Raw genomic sequence first — 18739 nt, 5'->3', positions numbered from 1 at the left:
AATGAAGGAAGCAGATGAGAAGAATGGCACTTTGAAGCCTTAAAGAAAGGAGTCTGGGGAATAATGCTAAAGTAGAGCTAGAGTTGTTCGTGGTAATAGAAGAAATCTATGCAAAAGAAGAATATTTCTCAATATTTGATGGTTCATGAATCATCTACAGTGGAGCATCCCAACATATGACCAATCAAAATAGCTAGGATACCTCAAGCATGTGGGGGAGTCCATCTTGGTAGTGGTTAAGAATGACACCAAATGCCTAGCCATGGGTTCAGGTAGCATTTCTTTTGTTTCTAGCAATGGTTATCCTAAGATATCCTTTATGTTCCAAACATAAAGAGTAATTTGATGTCTATTTTGTAGCCATAGAATGAACAAATGTGTGCCAGATACAAAAGATAAGTATATAGTCCAAAATGAGTAGATAAGAGGGTGAACATACACGCACAGGGGAAAAAAACTTCCTAGTGAGGGAAAAAGTACCCTGACAGTCCGAAGTGTGTTCACACACATCACTACCATATAATGCTACAAAAAGGCATAGCAAAAAGTTTATTGGAAAATGTAAATTTCATTATAGATAGTTAGAGGGTTGAGTTTTTTTTATGAAAAGGCAAAACTTGTCAATATTGTTTAAGGTAGGGAGATGACACCCTGAAGATTGTTTTCTTTTTTAGTGTACTCACAAGCTATCTAGATATGTTAAGGAAAACCATAAAACAAGAACATAGAAAGGCTCCCACGTGGAATTATGTAAATATCAATATACATACAACAAAGAGAAAGTCCATGGTTAAACTTCTTTAATGATACATTTAGGATAGAGGGTTAACCTATCACTTGATACAAACTTGTGAAAGTATTAGGGTTCTTGTATATTTTGGGTAGATTCGTTTTACCAAAAGTGTGTAAATTCTCTTATTCCCCAGTCTATATAAGACATTTTCACTAGGTGCTCAAATTTACATAAGATTCTTCCTTTTGTGATCTACATGTTAGGCAAATAGGTCTAGTAGAAATTTTTTCAAGTTATGGTGTTGTTTTAATGAGATCATATGCTCTATTGATGTCTTGTACTTTCATCGTGCAAGAGGGAGAGAGAGTGCACTATGAGGAAGGTGATGTGAGAGATGCCGTTACATTGCGCTTGAACACGAGAGATGCCGTTACATTGCGCTTGAACACGAGAGATGCATATTGCACTCGACGTGAGGGGGTTGTGCCTAAGAGATCCATTGTTGCAAACCTTAGCCCAAGACTAGGGTTAAAACCAACGGCACTAATATTTTTTTTTTCCTGGGAAAAATATCCTTCAATTAGTTAAAGAAAAAAACAACTGCTAAGTATAACCACGATGGGCTTTATACAAACTCGCCTCAAATAAGGGCGGGAAACAAATAATCAAAGGGGAAGAGATGCTTCACCTTTTGGTTGGCTGCTCTGCGAGGAGAAGGCTATCCCATATAGGGGGAGGGGGGGAACAACTATATAGGCGGTCTGTAAGGCCAAATGAGCCTTGAGACTACCAGTGTGCGGCTACTACCGGTGTGCCATCTATCTTAGGCATCTGGATCCTGCGGCTAAGCAGCATTGTATATGCAAAGAAGGGGGCATCTAGAGTTTCCTCCCGATTTACGGGATCATGCCAAGTCCACTCTCCAGGGTCGCACTACAACTACGTCGTGAGATGTCAACTTTCCCAAATCCATAGCTGCCATAGTCTCTCCTTGGCCACCTTGGCCAGTGTTGGATCTATGTGCCATTCCCATGCCCGAAAACCAATCACCCTCACCCTCTGCAAGGTGCAACGTCTGAAAACCTCCAAGGGGTGCTCTGATCTCTCTAGTCTACCATGGGATCTAATAGAAAAAGCTGAGTCAATGTCAATGTTGAGCTTGTCTCTACCCTGGATCCCTGTCAAGCCTCTCTCTCCTGCTCCTCCTGAGGTAACTGCCTATGTGCAATAATCCAATCTCCGAGAGACCTAGCTGGTCACATGCTCAAGGTGCCTAGGATATAAGTGGTTGGGCCCCTAGCATGTGGCCACTAGGTATATGGATCAGGGGGTTCCAGACCAAAGGCTGTCGAAGCTGCTCCTCTGAGGCCACTGGAACAATCTGTCTAAGGGCTGTCCTGAGATGATTCCAAGCACGAAGTAGACTGACTGCAAATCTATCCTCAAAGGCAGGGCTAAAACCATGGGCTTGCAACTCTGTGAAGTTCCATCTTGTACTCTATGACCATGGGCCTCCAAGGCTCGAAGTGTGGGCTAAAATCCGGGCCAAGAGGAAATCCTTCCAAGGCTCACCATCGGGTAGGAGTCCTCTGCTGACAATCAACTTGCCTAGCACGACACGACTCTGTATAGCAGGATTGATGAGGCGAAGCCCTCCTCTGCTACGTGGCTGAATGATCACTCTCTCCATGCCACCTTGCTGGCCACCCATCACTTCTGGCCCACAAGAAGTTCGATTCAAACGTTGTACCTGGCCAATATATGCCCGAGAAAAATCCCAACAAAAAGTGATGTACCACGTGGTGGCAAGCAGTACCTGGTTTGCCACCACCACTCTACCTGCTCGAGATAGCCTCGCCGAGCTTTAGTATAAAAGCTTCATCCAAATACTTCAGAAGAAGCGGAGTGAGCTGCTGCTCGTTTTTACATCTTGGACATAGGCCATTCCCATATACCCTATTCTGTGATCACGTTCATTAGTCCAAAGTGCTTTATGCATGATCAACCATAGTAGACATGATTTATTTGGTGGGATGATTGGCGCGACCAGATTTTTGAGAATTTAAATCCCGACTATTTTCTCATCTAATTTGTAGTGTAAAGGGTGGCCTTGTTGGGGAAGGAGAGGGATTGGCAAAAGCTTGCGTTGGTATTTCTAGGAGAATTCTTTATGAGTTAGAGGTCCCTTTAGTTGTATCATATCCTCTTAGGCCAAAGCTGTATCCTATGGAGGATGAGTTGGAGGTCATCCGGACAATTTGTATAATGTTCTAAGTTCATACTCAGTCCCCCATCTACGATTAGACCTACACCATACATCATCCCATGTTTTTGAGTTCATACTCAATCCTCCATGTGCGATTAGACCTGCACCATACATCATCCCATGTTTTTGATACCCTTTTTGTGTACTTTATACGCATGTTTAAAAAGATCTATAGAGATATTGTTTTCCACTGCCATGGAGAACCATATGGAGTCCAGGTGCAGAATATGTGCATACTTCCTCATACTACAATGCAATTGTAGTTCAGGCTTACATCTATTCTAGGCATTCCATATAGCTTTGACCAGAGGGCTGCCCTGAGGTTTAATTCTCATTAAGTTGTTGAAGAAAATCGTTAGTTTTGGGATCTTTTTCCATTGTTGAAAGTATGCAAACTATACTTTTCCAAATTTCGATTAAGGAAGACTATGCAAACCTCTTGCGAATGTATGAAGCTTCTAACTATCCACTTGCCAACCATTCAATCTGCAAAGTCAAGGGTATTTGGTATACCCATGCCACCATGCTTTTTGGGTTTGGCACATACATTCCATGCCACTTTAGGAATCTTTGATTCATCTGCATTACCTGACCATAGGAAGTTCCTACATATTTTCTCTAATTGTTTGAGGTCAAATTTGGACGGGTGCCAGCATGACAAAAAGTAAATGGCTGTGGGGAAGAGGATGTGTTTGAGAACCACAATTCTTCCAACCAAGCTATGTTGCATACCCGCCTAGTGTCTAAACTTACTTTGCACTTTGTCAAGAATCCAAACCCACCTTTGATGCAGAGTAACTCCAAATCCCATCGGAATCCCAAGAAGTCTAAAAAATTCTCCTTCTTTTATGATCTTGCATCCTAGTCTAGTAGCCATTGCGGTAGCTCAGACATCATTGTTATGATTTTAGTTTTAGAGTGGTTAATGATGGATCCTAATGCTATGCATAAAAGTTGTAGGCACTCCCAGAATTTACGTATTGAGTTAAGGTCGTTGTGTATAAGGCCATTAGTGTCATCTGACAAGTTTGACCTTTATTGTTTGGAAAGTGAATGCCCTGCATGTGTCCCTTTTCATAGCATTCTGAACCAACCATCCAAGTGCATCTACAAAAATAGAAAATAGTAGGGGATCAAGTGGGCAGCCATGTCTAATAGATATTTATTCAGCTTCAAGGATTCAATCAGGTTGTCGTTTATTATAGCCCTAGCCATACTAATTCCCAAATAGTACTATTTGATCAGATGCTACCTTCTTTTTGAGAATGGAGAACACATCCTTTAAGGGTCTTTTTGCCTTGCCTGCCCACCACTCTCTTAAAAAGAGCTTGATGTGTTGGCATTGGATTTCATCTTCTTGCCTTAGGACCTCTCTCATTTTGATCAAATTCTTTTGAAGATGAATTTGACCCTAATTAACTTTTTGCTCTAAGGGGCTTGGTGTGTACTTTGATGATGAGTTCATTGAAGTGATCGTCGATAATAAGAAGACTCTCTCAGTTTTTACTAATGGTTTCCATGAAGGGGGTCTCTACAAGATCACCAACTTTTCTTACCATATCCCTCGCATATTGACTCACATATTCACATCAACTTTTCTCCCCCTTGATGGCTTTGGTTTCTGAGGCAGATACTTCTTGATGGCTTTGGTTTCTGAGGCAGATACTTCTCTGTGCCATTCTCTCTTTGGTCATGTACCATTGCTACCTTATAGAAGTTCCATTCTCAGAGCAGGTTGTTAGTGGACTGCCTCATCTCAAGTCTCTTTCACACATTTTCTCATCCTACATGATGGGCAAGCATTATTGAGATGTGTTTCCAGAGGAGGCCACTCATCAAGCAACCCAACGACTGGAGCTTATACATGCAGATCTTGTTAGACCCATGGAGGTTGAGTCTCTTAGAGGGGCTTGATATTTTCTTCTTCTTGTGGATGATTTCACTCGCAAAGTCTGGGTATGTTTTCTGGCTTTTCAAGTCAGATTCTTTTTCCAATTTTAGGATTTGGATCGTGATGGTGGAAAATCGGTCTAGGGATACAGTTTCATTTCTATGGAGACTGATAATGGTGGCGCATTTATACCATTGATAACTTCCTTATGTCAAAGGGCATTCACCAACAGACCTTTGTTCCTTACACTCCTCAGCAAAATGGACTTGTGGAATGGAAGAACCAGACCGTAAAAGAGATGGCTTAGAGTTCTTCGTTATCTTCAAGGTACTTCAGATTATGGCATCACCTATTCGACTGGTGCTGAATCAGTTGGTTTCACAGATTCTGATTGGGCAGGTTGCATTGATAGTCGGAGGTCTACATCTAGATATTGCTTCATGCTTGGTACAGGATTGGTTTCTTGGAAGTCTTAAAAGCAAAGGACTGTTTCTGCTTCTTCCGCTGATGTTGAGTATAAATCCTACCTTCTCTCTTCCATTGAGGTACTTTGGATTCATTAGATTCTAGAGCATTTGTGTTGTGCCAACACTTCCCCAGTTGCCATCTTCTTGGATTCTCAGAGTGCTATTGCTCTAGCTCAAAATCCTGTGATATGGGGAAGATCCAAGCAAATTGAGATGCATTATCATTTTGTACGCGACTAGATGAAGTTGGGAGTTCTTCAATTGGCCTATTGTTCTACCAAGGACAATGTGGTTGATCTCTTCACCAAACCACTTCCCAGAGCTACTTTGGAGGTGTTACTTCAACGTGCTGGTATTGGACCGCCCCATTATGATGGCACGCTAAAGAGGAGGTGTTGGAATATATCACATTGGCATATTTAGCAGATATTATTAGCAGATATTATTTAGGGATTTCAAAACCATTTTAAAGGCATTTTATAGCATTTTATGCTGCTGGATAGCTGGCCAACTAGCTCTCTAGAGGGATATATAAGGGTTCTCACCCTTCCCCTAACTTTTCATCTCATTCTTGCATATCTGCTGGAGGTCATTGGCTGTAGTAACAGTCTCTTATTCTTGTAAGCACCTACAGGCTTCTCTCGTGCTCATTTTCAGAGCAATAATCAAATGTTTCTAGCCTTCTACAGTTTGTGCTTTGGGCCTACAACCTGCGATGCTCTTTCTTTCATGTTTTTCTCTTATTGGAATAGTGGGTATTTGACCCTTTTCTCTTAAATGAACAAAAAACCTACATCTAGTTTAAGTCAAGCTTCTTAAGAGAGCTTACTCATCACCCGTTTTTTCCTTTGACTCTCCATGGGACTCTAGTGGAAACAAGTATTTCATTTCCTCAACCTTCACCTTTTCACTATATGTGAAAAAGATAGATAGAGGGATCATGCTATTAGTCATCTATGTGGATGACTTGATTATCACTGGTGATAGTGATGCAGACATACATGATGTCAGGATGCTTTTGAAGCAAAAGTTTGAGATGAAGGATTTAGGTGAGTTGAGGTATTTCTTGGGCATAGAGGTGGTGAGATCACCTCATGGCATTTTGCTTAATAGTCGCCTTGTCGAGTATATAGAGGTAGAGTACAGGGGTGCTGTTATGGCAGCTTGTAAGGTAGCTTGGTTTCAAAAGCTACTTGGTTACATGGGAGAGCCCGTGGTGGATAGGGTAGTGGTGATATATTGTGACAACATGAGTAGCATATAGCTGGCCAATAACCAATATATCATGCTAGAATGAAGAACATTCAGGTGCATTATCACTTTATGAGAGGGAGAAGGTTCTAGTAGGAGATGTAGATTTGGTATATGTCGGCACAGAGGATCAGGTGGCTGACATCTTTCACGAAGGCATTGGACATAGAGAAGCTCCACAGGTTTAGGAGCTTACTTGGAGTGCAATGTGTGGACTTGAGCTTGAGGGGGAGTGTTGGGATATCGAGCTTAAGACCAACAAGAATGTCCACAAAATCTTTAAGCGCAGTCAGTTCGTTCTCTCGTGCAATATTTTTTATAACATTACTTCCCATCGAAGCCAACTACAAAACCAAAACATAGTTGTGGGAGGTTGTAAGATGAGGGTACTCACTTTTGTTCACTCTCTCTAAAATTGGGACATCCACGCATCTCGGCGGGCGGACATCTTGGGCGGAGTACCTCGATCGTGATATCGCAGTGAATTAAAACATGACACGTGCCTCCCAAGCCTAAAGCGATATCACGATCGAGGTTATGGAGTTGTGCACGTGTCGTGTGTTTTAATTCACTGTGATATCACATATCTCGATCGAGATACCATTTAATGCCACGCTAGCAGGTCCGGGTTTCCAGTCATCATCCATGTCACCACTATAGGTCACCGGTCTCGATCGAGATATCTATGCCACTCGGATCCACATCAGGGCCACGCTGTATCCCCCTAGGCATATTTGACTAGCCCATCTCCACCGTCCACGTATCTCGAACGAGATATCAAAATAAAATCTCGACCATTCATTGTTCGAGGTAAAGGGATACAATCTCCACCATCCACATATCTCGAACGAGATATTGAGATCAAATCTTGACCATTGAAATACCTCGTTCGAGATACAGAGATACAATCTCCACCGTCCAAATAGCTCGTTCGAGATACAGAGATGCAATCTCCACCGTCCAAATATCTCGTTTGAGGTACAGAGGCGCAATCTCCACCGTCCATTTAGGCACATTGGAAGATGCGATCTCAGCCGTTTAAATATCTCGATCAAGGTATATAATGAATCTCGACCGTCGACATACCTTGGTCGTGGTAATGACTTAAAATCTAAGCCGTCCATGTACCTCGAACGAGATACTAATATCAAATCTCAGCCGTCGATCCTTCACCAACCCTAAAATTAAGTGTGTATCTTGGCCGTATGTTTCACTAACCCTAAAATCTAGAGCGTACATCTTGCAAACCCCAAAGTGCATGATGCCACCGAACCTCGATCGAGGTTATAAAACCGAAAAACTTTTTTTTTTGCCTCATTGGTTAGAAGTCGTTTTCACTCTCCTTGCTCTCTTGATTTGGATTAGCATTAGTGGGCCCATTAGCATTATTTTATAGCTTCATTAGTGCTACTTAGCACTAAGCATTGGACCCTTCACATTAGACCCTTCACATTGGACCTTTCACATTGGACCTTTGTGTTAGGCTTAGGTTTTAGCATGGAGTCACACGAGGAGGGCCGCTCGTCTATTGTGGACCTCATCGTCGTGGAGATAGACCGCGAGTTAGCGGCTATCCGTAGTAGGAGTGCTAGAGACACACCGTCTACATTACATATCGTGGCAGACTTGGAGGCGATGCTTTCATCCCTTCGTAGCCTTCATGATATTGTTTATGTAGATGAGTGGATAGCCCACCATCGCACTGCTCCTATGTCACATGGCCTGACATATCGTCAGGTCTGTGATCTTGGTCCGATTAGGGATGGAGCCTACTTAGATCTTTTTCTCGATAGTCGTGGGATGAGGCTTGGGGCGGGCAAGACCCTTACTATTTCGCGGTGTTTGCATCCTCGTATGGTGGCACATATCTATAGTCGATATGTTGCTGCATATGGGATGATGCCGAAAAGATTCCCATATACTTCGCAAAGCAATTATATGCGGAGTTTGTCTTAGGGGAGGAGGTGGATTACACTAGCCATCGGCCGGGTGGTGGTACTGGCCGAGGCCGTCTCCCAGGACCAAGGTAGGCGGCCTCCACCAGCCCTTCGTGTAGCTCCTACAGATCCTTCATTTGTGCCTATGTCGACAGTCGAGGATCTTGGCACCCAGGTTGGCATCGACGTACGGAGTACCACAGAGAGCATCCAGCACATGGTGCGCCTGTTCTCACGATCGATACGACGACAGATGTCGAGGTATTTACATATTTATTACTTCTTAAGTTTTTTTAGTCATCTATTTACATGTTTATATGTACTTTTTTATATTTTTACATGAGCAGCATGGTTGATTGTGTCACGTAGGGTTCCACACCTACCACTGAGAGACTCACTCAAGAGTTGGTAGAGGCGAGAGCAGAGATTGACTGCCTTAGAGCTGCATTACAGACGGCAGAGGCAGCTACTGCAGAGGCACGGCATCTGAGAGAGTCTGACATCCAGCAGGTAGATTTCTCTTGCACGTAAAAGAGTTATAATTAAGGTCCTAAGTTATAAATTTCTTTAAGTAATACCTAATGAGAGAGACTAATCAATTATTTTTATGCTTTACTTTTTTGCGTAGGCTCGGACCGAGGTAGAGAGTTCTAGAGCTGAGGCGCAGCATCACCAGATTATGGAGCGGCTTGCCCAGCATAGGGCAGAGGAGTTGATGATGCATGTTCGAGAGTTCTGCAGATCCTCAGACGTGACAATGCCTTACTTGCCTTTATATCCACGGCCTGTTTTTTACAGAGGTTTTTTGACGACCTCTCCCTTAGGATGCACCACCCTTCCTACACGTGATGCCTGCTGCACTCTATGTATCGAGGACATTGACACTACTGGTGGATATGCCCTTGGATGTGGACATTTTTTCCATTTGTCTTGTATCATCCAGGAGCTAGTACGCTTCTCAGCATGTCCCTCTTCCCGTGCACGCGTCGACCTAGCGACATACAGAGTTTTAGGCATTGATGATCTTCACCCAGGCCTCGTTCGAGTAGATGCTAGGACTGGCAGGCCTATTGATTTTACATCAGCTCACTTGGGACTCGACGCCTTCTTCGATGATAGAGATCATGAGCCTGAGGTGCCTCCAGAGACTGAGTGGAGGTCACATGAGTTTGATGCATACCAGAGAGTCCTTCACGAGAGCCAGATCACAGCATATGAGCGTGTGGGGTGCTGGTCCTAGTGGCACCTTGGGTGATGGTGCTAGCAGCAGTGCTGCTTCTCATGAGCAGGGTGTCCTTACAGCAGAGGAGCTTACACGAGCAAAGTGGCAGACACGTACCATTGCTGATTATAGATTTTGGGTTTACAGACAGAGACGTTTTGCATTAGCATGACGTAGAGAGAGGGAGAGGGCTATAGCAGCTTTTGGGACTCATGAGCTCCCGAGTACACCGGCACCAGCTCACGATCCTGCCTTTGAGGCAGACCTCCCCGTAGTAGCCGGCACAGCCTCCTCGACGTGCACAACAGCCTCGATGCGCACGTCGATCGGCTGTTAGAGATGACGATTTTGATTGGGTTGCCGTTGATAGTGACTAAACTACTCAGACTAGCTGGGTTAGCTCACTTACATTGTACTTAGATTTATGGGCAGTAACTAACCTCAGACTAGCTGGGTGTTATATGTACATTATGTGTGCTATGTTATATACACATTATGTGTGCATATACTAGGAGGCTAACCCACATTAGGCTTGTGATGAGCATGGGAGCATGGGAACAAGCTCTAGTGGAGCATGGGTTAGGACTAACCTTAAGGGTTAAGGTTAGGGTCAGGCATCCAAGGGTCACACATGGAAAATGGAAAGTCAAGAGTCACTTGAGGGCCCTCCTATATAATAGGGACATGGGGCACACTCAAGGGGGCTTGGAGGCTAGGAAGCTTGAGGCTTATGCTATGGTCTCTTGTGTAGAGATCCATATTTACTCATCTACCATTTCACACTTTAGCTACATGCTATTGGATTGTGTTATACCTCTTGATGGTATGGGACATCAAGGTAGAGGTATGATGTATTTCATTTATTATTCATGTGTGCATCCCTTGGGCTCGGGGGTGGTTGGGTGGTTGAGTTTATGCCTGATTTATGCATGTTTATGCATAACAATTATCTAGAGAGATCTTAGGGTTTTAATAGTGATATCAGAGCAATCTCTATTTAATTGTTGATTTTTTTAAGTAAATTTTAATATTTACTAATAAAATGTTATTTTTTATTGATTTATGTTGATGAATTGCACGTGGATCATCGATTTGGTGATTGGAACGTGTGTAACTACAATTCAATGGACGAATCGACGTTGCGGGGAAATTCCGTGAGTTAATGCTATTTTTCTCTATTTTTTATGGTTAAAATCGAGCATTAATGGAATTTTTTACAAAAATACCATAAAGTTTATGGTAGATATTTTTGTAGAATGGATTCCCTGAATTTCTAAAATTTTTAGAAAATTTTTTCTAATTTTTTAGGAATTTTTTGAGCATTTTTATGATTAAAAATGTATTTTTATACATTTTTGCAGGTTTTTTCCGCGGGAATGCGATCAAATTTCTGTCAATTTCTACTGAAATTCAGTAGGGGACAGCGTGTTGATGCATGAGATGCTCTCCCGTGTGCGTGGGACTCTCTCCGCCTCTCAAATCTGATTTTTCCTTCTTTTTTCATGAGAAAATCTCTTTAAAATGATTTTTTAACATTAATCATAATTATGATTTAAAAAAGTTTAATTAAAAAACTTAATTAAAGATTAAGCTAATCTCTCTGATTAAGAGAGAGAGAGAGAAGAGATGGGAGGAGAATGATTTGGAGAGGAAAGAGGGTGGAGAGGGTTGAGAGGGTTGAGAGAAGAGACTACCTCTCTCTCTCACGTCTCCATGCGCAGGTGACGGGAGGGGGGGGGCTGCGCACAGCAGCCGGCGGAAAAAAACGCCCCCCCTAAAAAATCAAAACCATGTAATAAGCTATAAAAAGCTTATTTTTTATTTTTTTCCATTTTTTTAAAAATGAGTTTTTTATTAAAAAAAACTTTTGAATTTACTTCAAAAAAAACCTGGAAATTCAGAAAAATTGGAATTTGAGGTTAAAAAATCTCTGAAAAATTCCTGGAAATTTGTTAATGAAAATTTTTGGCTTTTCATCTTCTGGAAAACCTTTGGCTTTCCGTTTTCCCGAAACCTTTTGGCTTTTCGAATTTCGAAAAAACTTTTGACCTTCCGTATTCCGGAAACCTTTGACCTTTTACATTCCGATTTTTTTTGTCTTTTCATTTTCCCAACACTTTTGGCTTTCCGTATTCCGGGAAAACCGTTGGAATTCCAAAATTTTTTGACCATTCGTATTCTAAATGCGTTCGGGGTAATTTAAAATTTTCAAAAAATTCTTGAAAATTAGTGAAAAATTAGACAAAGATTATTTTAAATTTTGGAAAAATGTGGGGTTGGTGTTTGGCATGTGGTGTGTCCATTCGGGCGCCCGTGACCATTCAAATTCCTTTAAAATTATATTTTTTGACCCAAAAAATTAGAAAAATCCATTAAAATTGAAAATTTTCATTGGATTTGAGAATTGTCGGGCGGAATTGGAAATTTCGTGAACGATGGGATTCTCGGAAAAAATTAGGAATATTCTGAAATTATTTTTAGAAATCCTAAAAATTGATATTTTAAAAATATCAATGGTATTTTGGCAAATTAAATTGCTAATTTTTTTTGAAAAAATAGAGGTTTGGAATGCCATGAGATAGGTTTGGTGGAATTCAAAATTTTTATATTTTGAGGCCCTATAAATTAGGAAAAATTAGAAAAAAATCATGATAATTCTTTTTCTCGAGAATTTAATATTTTCGAGAGTTATTTAATGTTGAAGTACGTTTTCTCGTGTTGACATTAGATAGATGCGGGTTATTCGCATATTATTAATACGATCATATCTCGTATTAATGGATATTTATGTTTGGATTAATTCTAAACGATGTATTCATGATTTTTTACCATTGTTTAGCCATTCTTTTTGGATATGTTCCTTAATTTCTTTTGATGGCTATAATTTTCGTTCAAAGTGTGTTTCACCTTTGACACTTTTCCATGATAATTTATTTTGCACTTATTAAAGTGTGGATTGTGCTTAATTTCTTAAGCCTCTATCATGGGTTAGTTGATCGGTTTATTTTGGTGGATTTTTATTGGATATTTTTCAAGTTTTATATGGACTCATCAGGTTCTGCCTAGATCACTTATGTCTAGGGTTTTCTTATTGAGTGCTACACACATGTGTTTCACTTTCTTACTTTGGAGTTTTATTTGAACAACACAATGTTCATATACTCCGGATTGATGAGTTGGCCACCAATTTTAATGCTTCTTTTGGCATGGTTTATGTCCATTAGATGGTCTGCATTGATTTTTATGGATCAACTATGGTTTTTATGGATTCGAGGAGCTTCTATGCTTTTATCCATGGTTTTATAAGGATCTTTTGATCTTTTGAATATTTACATGTGCTTTGAAGGTAGCATTTGCCTTCGTTCTTTGCACATAATTTTGGAGTATATTTCTTATACTCTTGTATATATTCCAGCTCGGATACCTAGTTGCTTATATATCCAGGTGAGTTATTTTTCTACCCTAACTTTATTGTGTTTTGGGTAGTTATCATTAGAAAGGTGCCAATAATTCAATTTCTTTTCTAATGATGTACTCAGAAGGAGTTATTCCTTGATGTAGTCTCAAGTATATAGAGATAGGTTTAGTATGTGAAAGTCTGGATAAGGCCATCTTATTCCTTTTATACAGGATTTTATTCATATTTTCCTAGACGGCATACTAGGGAGTTTCAAATTGTTAAGGTATGTATGGGTGGTATCATGGTGGTATGGGACGCTAGTGATCCCTCACATATATTATCTTATGGGATAATTTGGGCTCAAGATTGTTGCTTTGCTTACATCACTTAGCATGTTGACCTCAACATTTAAAGACAATCTTATTTTCTAAATTCACTAGAAGTTATAGTGTGGGCATTCTCTAGATAAACTTCTTTTATCTATAGCCTGCATGTTATGATGAGGGTAATCTCATTGGCATTTTAACTTGTTGAAATCTCTTTCTTTAGAGTTCAAACAAGTTTATCTTGTTGTGTTCGGAAAAGGAAATTTGGATTCTTCCTTTGTTGGCATTTCTTTCTCTAGTTCTGTACTTTAGGTGATTTACACAATCAACCTGATAGGTTTACGGATGGACATATGTGACTCATCGAGACGTTGATGACTCTATGTTGATATGGGTAACTCGAGACGTCGATTATTCCATATGCAGATGTGGGTATGTCGGGGCACCGATGAATCCCTGGTTTTTGTTGTTATAATGCCATGCTTTCCTACTTTATTCCGAAAGGTTTACAAACAACGAGGAAGTTACTTTGAATGTGAATTGCTCTGATCATCTGCAGTAGTCTGATGGGCAAACAGAGTGTATGAATCAGATTATAATGTATATGCTTCGTGTATATGTCATCTCTAGAAAATCATCATATTTGGAAAATATCTTTCAATGATAGAATTTGCCTATAACAGTTTTAAATTTACGGCTATTATTTTGTAGTCCGTGCATACTTATGTATGGGTATCAACCTAGGGCACCTATTGATGTCAGTCTTAAGGACATCGAGCTTGATGCATCGAGGGATTTCTTGCGAGATATGCAAGAAATTCTGACCGAAGCTCGGGATTCTATCAGGAGTGCTCATGATAGGGCATGGTTTTATGCTGATAGGAGACGCTCATCTCGGTCTTTTGAACTAGGAGCGTTGATTTATTTTAATGTTCCTAAAGATTCTCAGACTTTGTCAATGGAAAAATGCTCGAATTTATCTCCTAGATATTGTGGTCCATTTCGAGTTATATATCGGATTGGCACGGTTGTGTATGAACTAAAACTACCTCCAATTGTTAGAGTTCATCCAGTCTTTCATATAGATTGAAAGGAAAACTGGGAGGTGAGGATAACACAGTTACTCCTCAAGAACTCGTAAAAGTCAATGAATTATCCTATGTTCCACATGAACCTGATAAGGTACTTGAATTCAGGGAAAGGAAACTTTGTAGTTAACTAATCCCTGGGGTTAAAATTAGGTGAAAAGATATGGAAATTGAGAATTCGACTTGGGAGTCGGTTGAGATTGTTCAGCGCAGTTCTCCTTCTTTTCATTGCAAGAGTGCAATGTTTTGAGAGAGGGGAAGTATGTTATATGTACATTATGTGTGCTATGTTATATACACATTATGTGTGCATATACTAGGAGGCTAACCCACATTAGGCTTGTGAGCATGGGAGCATGGGAACAAGCTCTAGTGGAGCATGGGTTAGGACTAACCTTAAGGGTTAAGGTTAGGGTCAGGCATCCAAGGGTCACACATGGAAAATGGAAAGTCAAGAGTCACTTGAGGACCCTCCTATATATTAGGGGCATGGGGCACACTCAAGGGAGCTTGGGGAGCTTGGAGGCTTGGAGGCTTATACTATGGTCTCTTGTGTAGAGGTCCATATCTACTCACCTACCATTTCATACTATAGCTACATGCTATTGGATTGTGTTATACCTCTTGATGGTATGGGACATCAAGGTATGGGATTGTGTTATACCTCTTGATGGTATGGGACATCAAGGTAGAGGATGTATTTCATTTATGATTCATGTGTGCATCCCTTGGGCTCGGGGGTGGTTGGGTGGTTGAGTTTATGCCTGATTTATGCATGTTTATGCATAACAATTATCTAGAGAGATCTTAGGGTTTTAACACTGGGGTAGCTCATTTTAATTCTGATGTACTTATTTGATGTTTATATCATTATGAGTTTTTTCATTATTGAGTATCATTACATTTTAGTTGATAATCTTGATTTTTTTAAATTTTTTAACACTTTGGCTATCATATTGTTTGTTTCAAATCTCCATGCCATCGTACACCCAAACATGCCCCGATGGGAACCAAACTTTGCAAGCATGGGGGGAGCCCACCCCCACATGCATGCAAAGTTCAGTCATAATCGGAGCATGTTTGGATTGGTAATTAGCGCACAGTGCGGATTTTTCAAGTCTCTTGGTGCTTAAGAGGCCATGGAAAATCCGAGCCTTCCCCATACCATCATAACCAAACATGCTCCGATGCGGACCAAACTTTGCAAGCATGTGGGAGGGACCACCCCCACATGCTTGCAAAAATCCGGGCCTTCCCCATACCATCGTACCCAAACATGCTCCGATGGGGACCAAACTTTGCAAACATGTGGGGGGGACCCACCCCCACATGCTTGCAAAGTTTGGTCACAATCGGAGCATGTTTGGATTGGTAATTAGCGCCCAGTGCGGATTTTAAGTCTCTTGGTGCTTAAGAGGCCATGGAAAATCCGGGCCTTCCCCATACCATCGTACCTAAACATGCTCCGATGGGGAGGACCAAACTTTGCAAACATGTGGGGGGGATCCACCCCCACATGCTTGCAAAGTTTGGTCACAATCAAAGCATGTTTGGATTGGTAATTAGCGCCCAGTCCGGATTTTTCAAGTCTCTTCGTGCTGCTTAAGAGGCCATGGAAAATCCGGGCCTTCCCCATACCATCATAACCAAACATGCTCCGATGGGGACTAAACTTTGCAAACATGCGGGGGGACCCACCCCCACATGCTTGCAAAGTTTGGTCACAATTGGAGCATGTTTAGATTGGTAATTAGCACCCAGTGCGGATTTTTCAAGTCTCTTGGTGCTTAAGAGGCCATGGAAAATCCGGGCCTTCCCCATACCATCATAACCAAACATGCTCCGATGCGACCAAACTTTGCAAACATGTGGGGGGGACCACCCCCACATGCTTGCAAAGTTTGGTCACAATCGGAGCATGTTTGGATTGGTAATTAGTGCCCAGTGCGGATTTTTCAAGTCTCTTGGTGCTTAAGAGGCCATGGAAAATCCGGGCCTTCCCTATACCATCGTACCCAAACATGCTTCGATGGGGACCAAACTTTGCAAACATGTGGGGGGGACCCACCCCCACATGCTTGCAAAGTTTGGTCACAATCGGAGCATGTTTGGATTGGTAATTAGCACCCAGTGCGGATTTTTCAAGTCTCTTGGTGCTTAAAAGGCCATGGAATTCCGGGCCTTTCCCATACCATCGTATCTAAACATGCTCCGATGGGGAGGACCAAACTTTGCAAGCATGTGGGGGGGACCCACCCCCACATGCTTGCAAAGTTTGGTCACAATCAAAGCATGTTTGGATTGGTAATTAGCGCTCAGTGCGGATTTTTCAAGTCTCTTCGTGCTGTTTAAGAGGCCATGGAAAATCCGGGCCTTCCCCATACTATCATAACCAAACATGCTCCAATGGGGACCAAACTTTGCAAACATGCAGAGGGGACCCACCCCCACATGCTTGCAAAGTTTGGTCACAATTGGAGCATGTTTAGATTGGTAATTAGCGCCCAGTGCAGATTTTTCAAGTCTCTTGGTGCTTAAGAGGCCATGGAAAATCCGAGCCTTCCCCATACCATCGTAAATAAACATGCTCCGATGGGGACCAAACTTTGCAAACATGTGGGGGAGACCCACCCCCACATGCTTGCAAAGTTTGGTCACAATTGGAGTACGTTTGGTAATTAGCACCCAGTGCGGATTTTTTTGTTTATTATGTACAACTCTATAATCACTCACCCCAGAATTTTAGAAATTCTTGCCGTATTTTCTTAGCCGCTTTATTCCTAGGAGAAGAATTACAGCACCATTATCAGTGTGATGAATCATGTATATCATAACATGTCTCCATCGTAGTATCGCCTTTTTATGCGTATGCGATTGAGGCATTGATTTTTGGAGCCAAGACGCTCTATGTATATATCAAAAACTTTTGATGATAAATGATGTTTTGCAAAAGATTCCAAATTGTTTTCGTGGTTGTGAATATTGGTTAATAAAATTATCAGAGTGAATCTTACTTTCAAGAATTATGATGGAATATTTATTTGTTTAAGAAATAAATCTCAAAAATTAAATATGCATAAATCTGATGACAAAGTTAAGTTGACAAAAATATCATTTTGTCAGAATCATGAGGCATGTGGCCCCTCTTGGTGCTTAAGAGGCCATGGAAAATTCGGGCATTCCCCATACCATCGTACCCAAACATGCTCCGATAGGGACCAAACTTTGCAAACACGTGGAGGGGACCCACCCCCACATGCTTTCAAAGTTTGGTCACAATCAAAGCATGTTTGGATTGGTAATTAGCGCCTAGTGCGGATTTTTTAAGTCTCTTGGTGCTTAGGAGGCCATGGAAAATCCGAGCCTTCCCCATACCATCATAACCAAACATGCTCCGATGGGGACCAAACTTTGCAAACATGTGGGGGGGACCACCCCCACATGCTTGCAAAGTTTGGTCACAATCGGAGTATGTTTGGATTGGTAATTAGCGCCCAGTGCGAATTTTTCAAGTCTCTTGGTGCTTAAGAGGCCATGGAAAATCCGGGCGTTCCCCATACCATCGTACCCAAACATGCTCCGATGGGGACCAAACTTTGCAAACATGTGGGGGGGACCCACCCCCACATGCTTGCAAAGTTTGGTCATAATCAGAGCATGTTTGGATTGGTAATTAGCGCCCAGTGCGGATTTTTCAAGTCTCTTGGTGCTTAAGAGGCCATGGAAAATCCGGGCCTTCCCCATACCATCATAACCAAACATGCTCCGATGGGGACCAAACTTTGCAAACATGTGGGTGCAAAGTTTGGTCACAATCGGAGTTTGTTTGGATTGGTAATTAGCACCCAGTGCGGATTTTTCAAGTCTCTTGGTGCTTAAGAGGCCATGGAAAATCCGGGCCTTCCTCCCATACCATCATACCCAAACATGCTCCGATGGGGACCAAACTTTGCAAACATGTGGGGGGGACCCACCCCCACATGCTTGCAAAGTTTGGTCACAATTGGAGCATGTTTGGATTGGTAATTAGCGCCCAGTATGGATTTTTCAAGTCTCTTGGTGCTTAAGAGGCCATGGAAAATCCGGGCCTTCCCCAGTACGGATTTTTCAAGTCTCTTGGTGCTTAAGAGGCCATGGAAAATCCGGGCCTTCCCCATA

Source organism: Cibotium barometz, chromosome 22 (assembly GCF_041138505.1).
Source record: "Cibotium barometz isolate CiBa-2024 chromosome 22, ASM4113850v1, whole genome shotgun sequence".
Lineage (NCBI taxonomy): Eukaryota > Viridiplantae > Streptophyta > Polypodiopsida > Cyatheales > Cibotiaceae > Cibotium > Cibotium barometz.
This window is presented reverse-complemented; position numbering follows the sequence as displayed.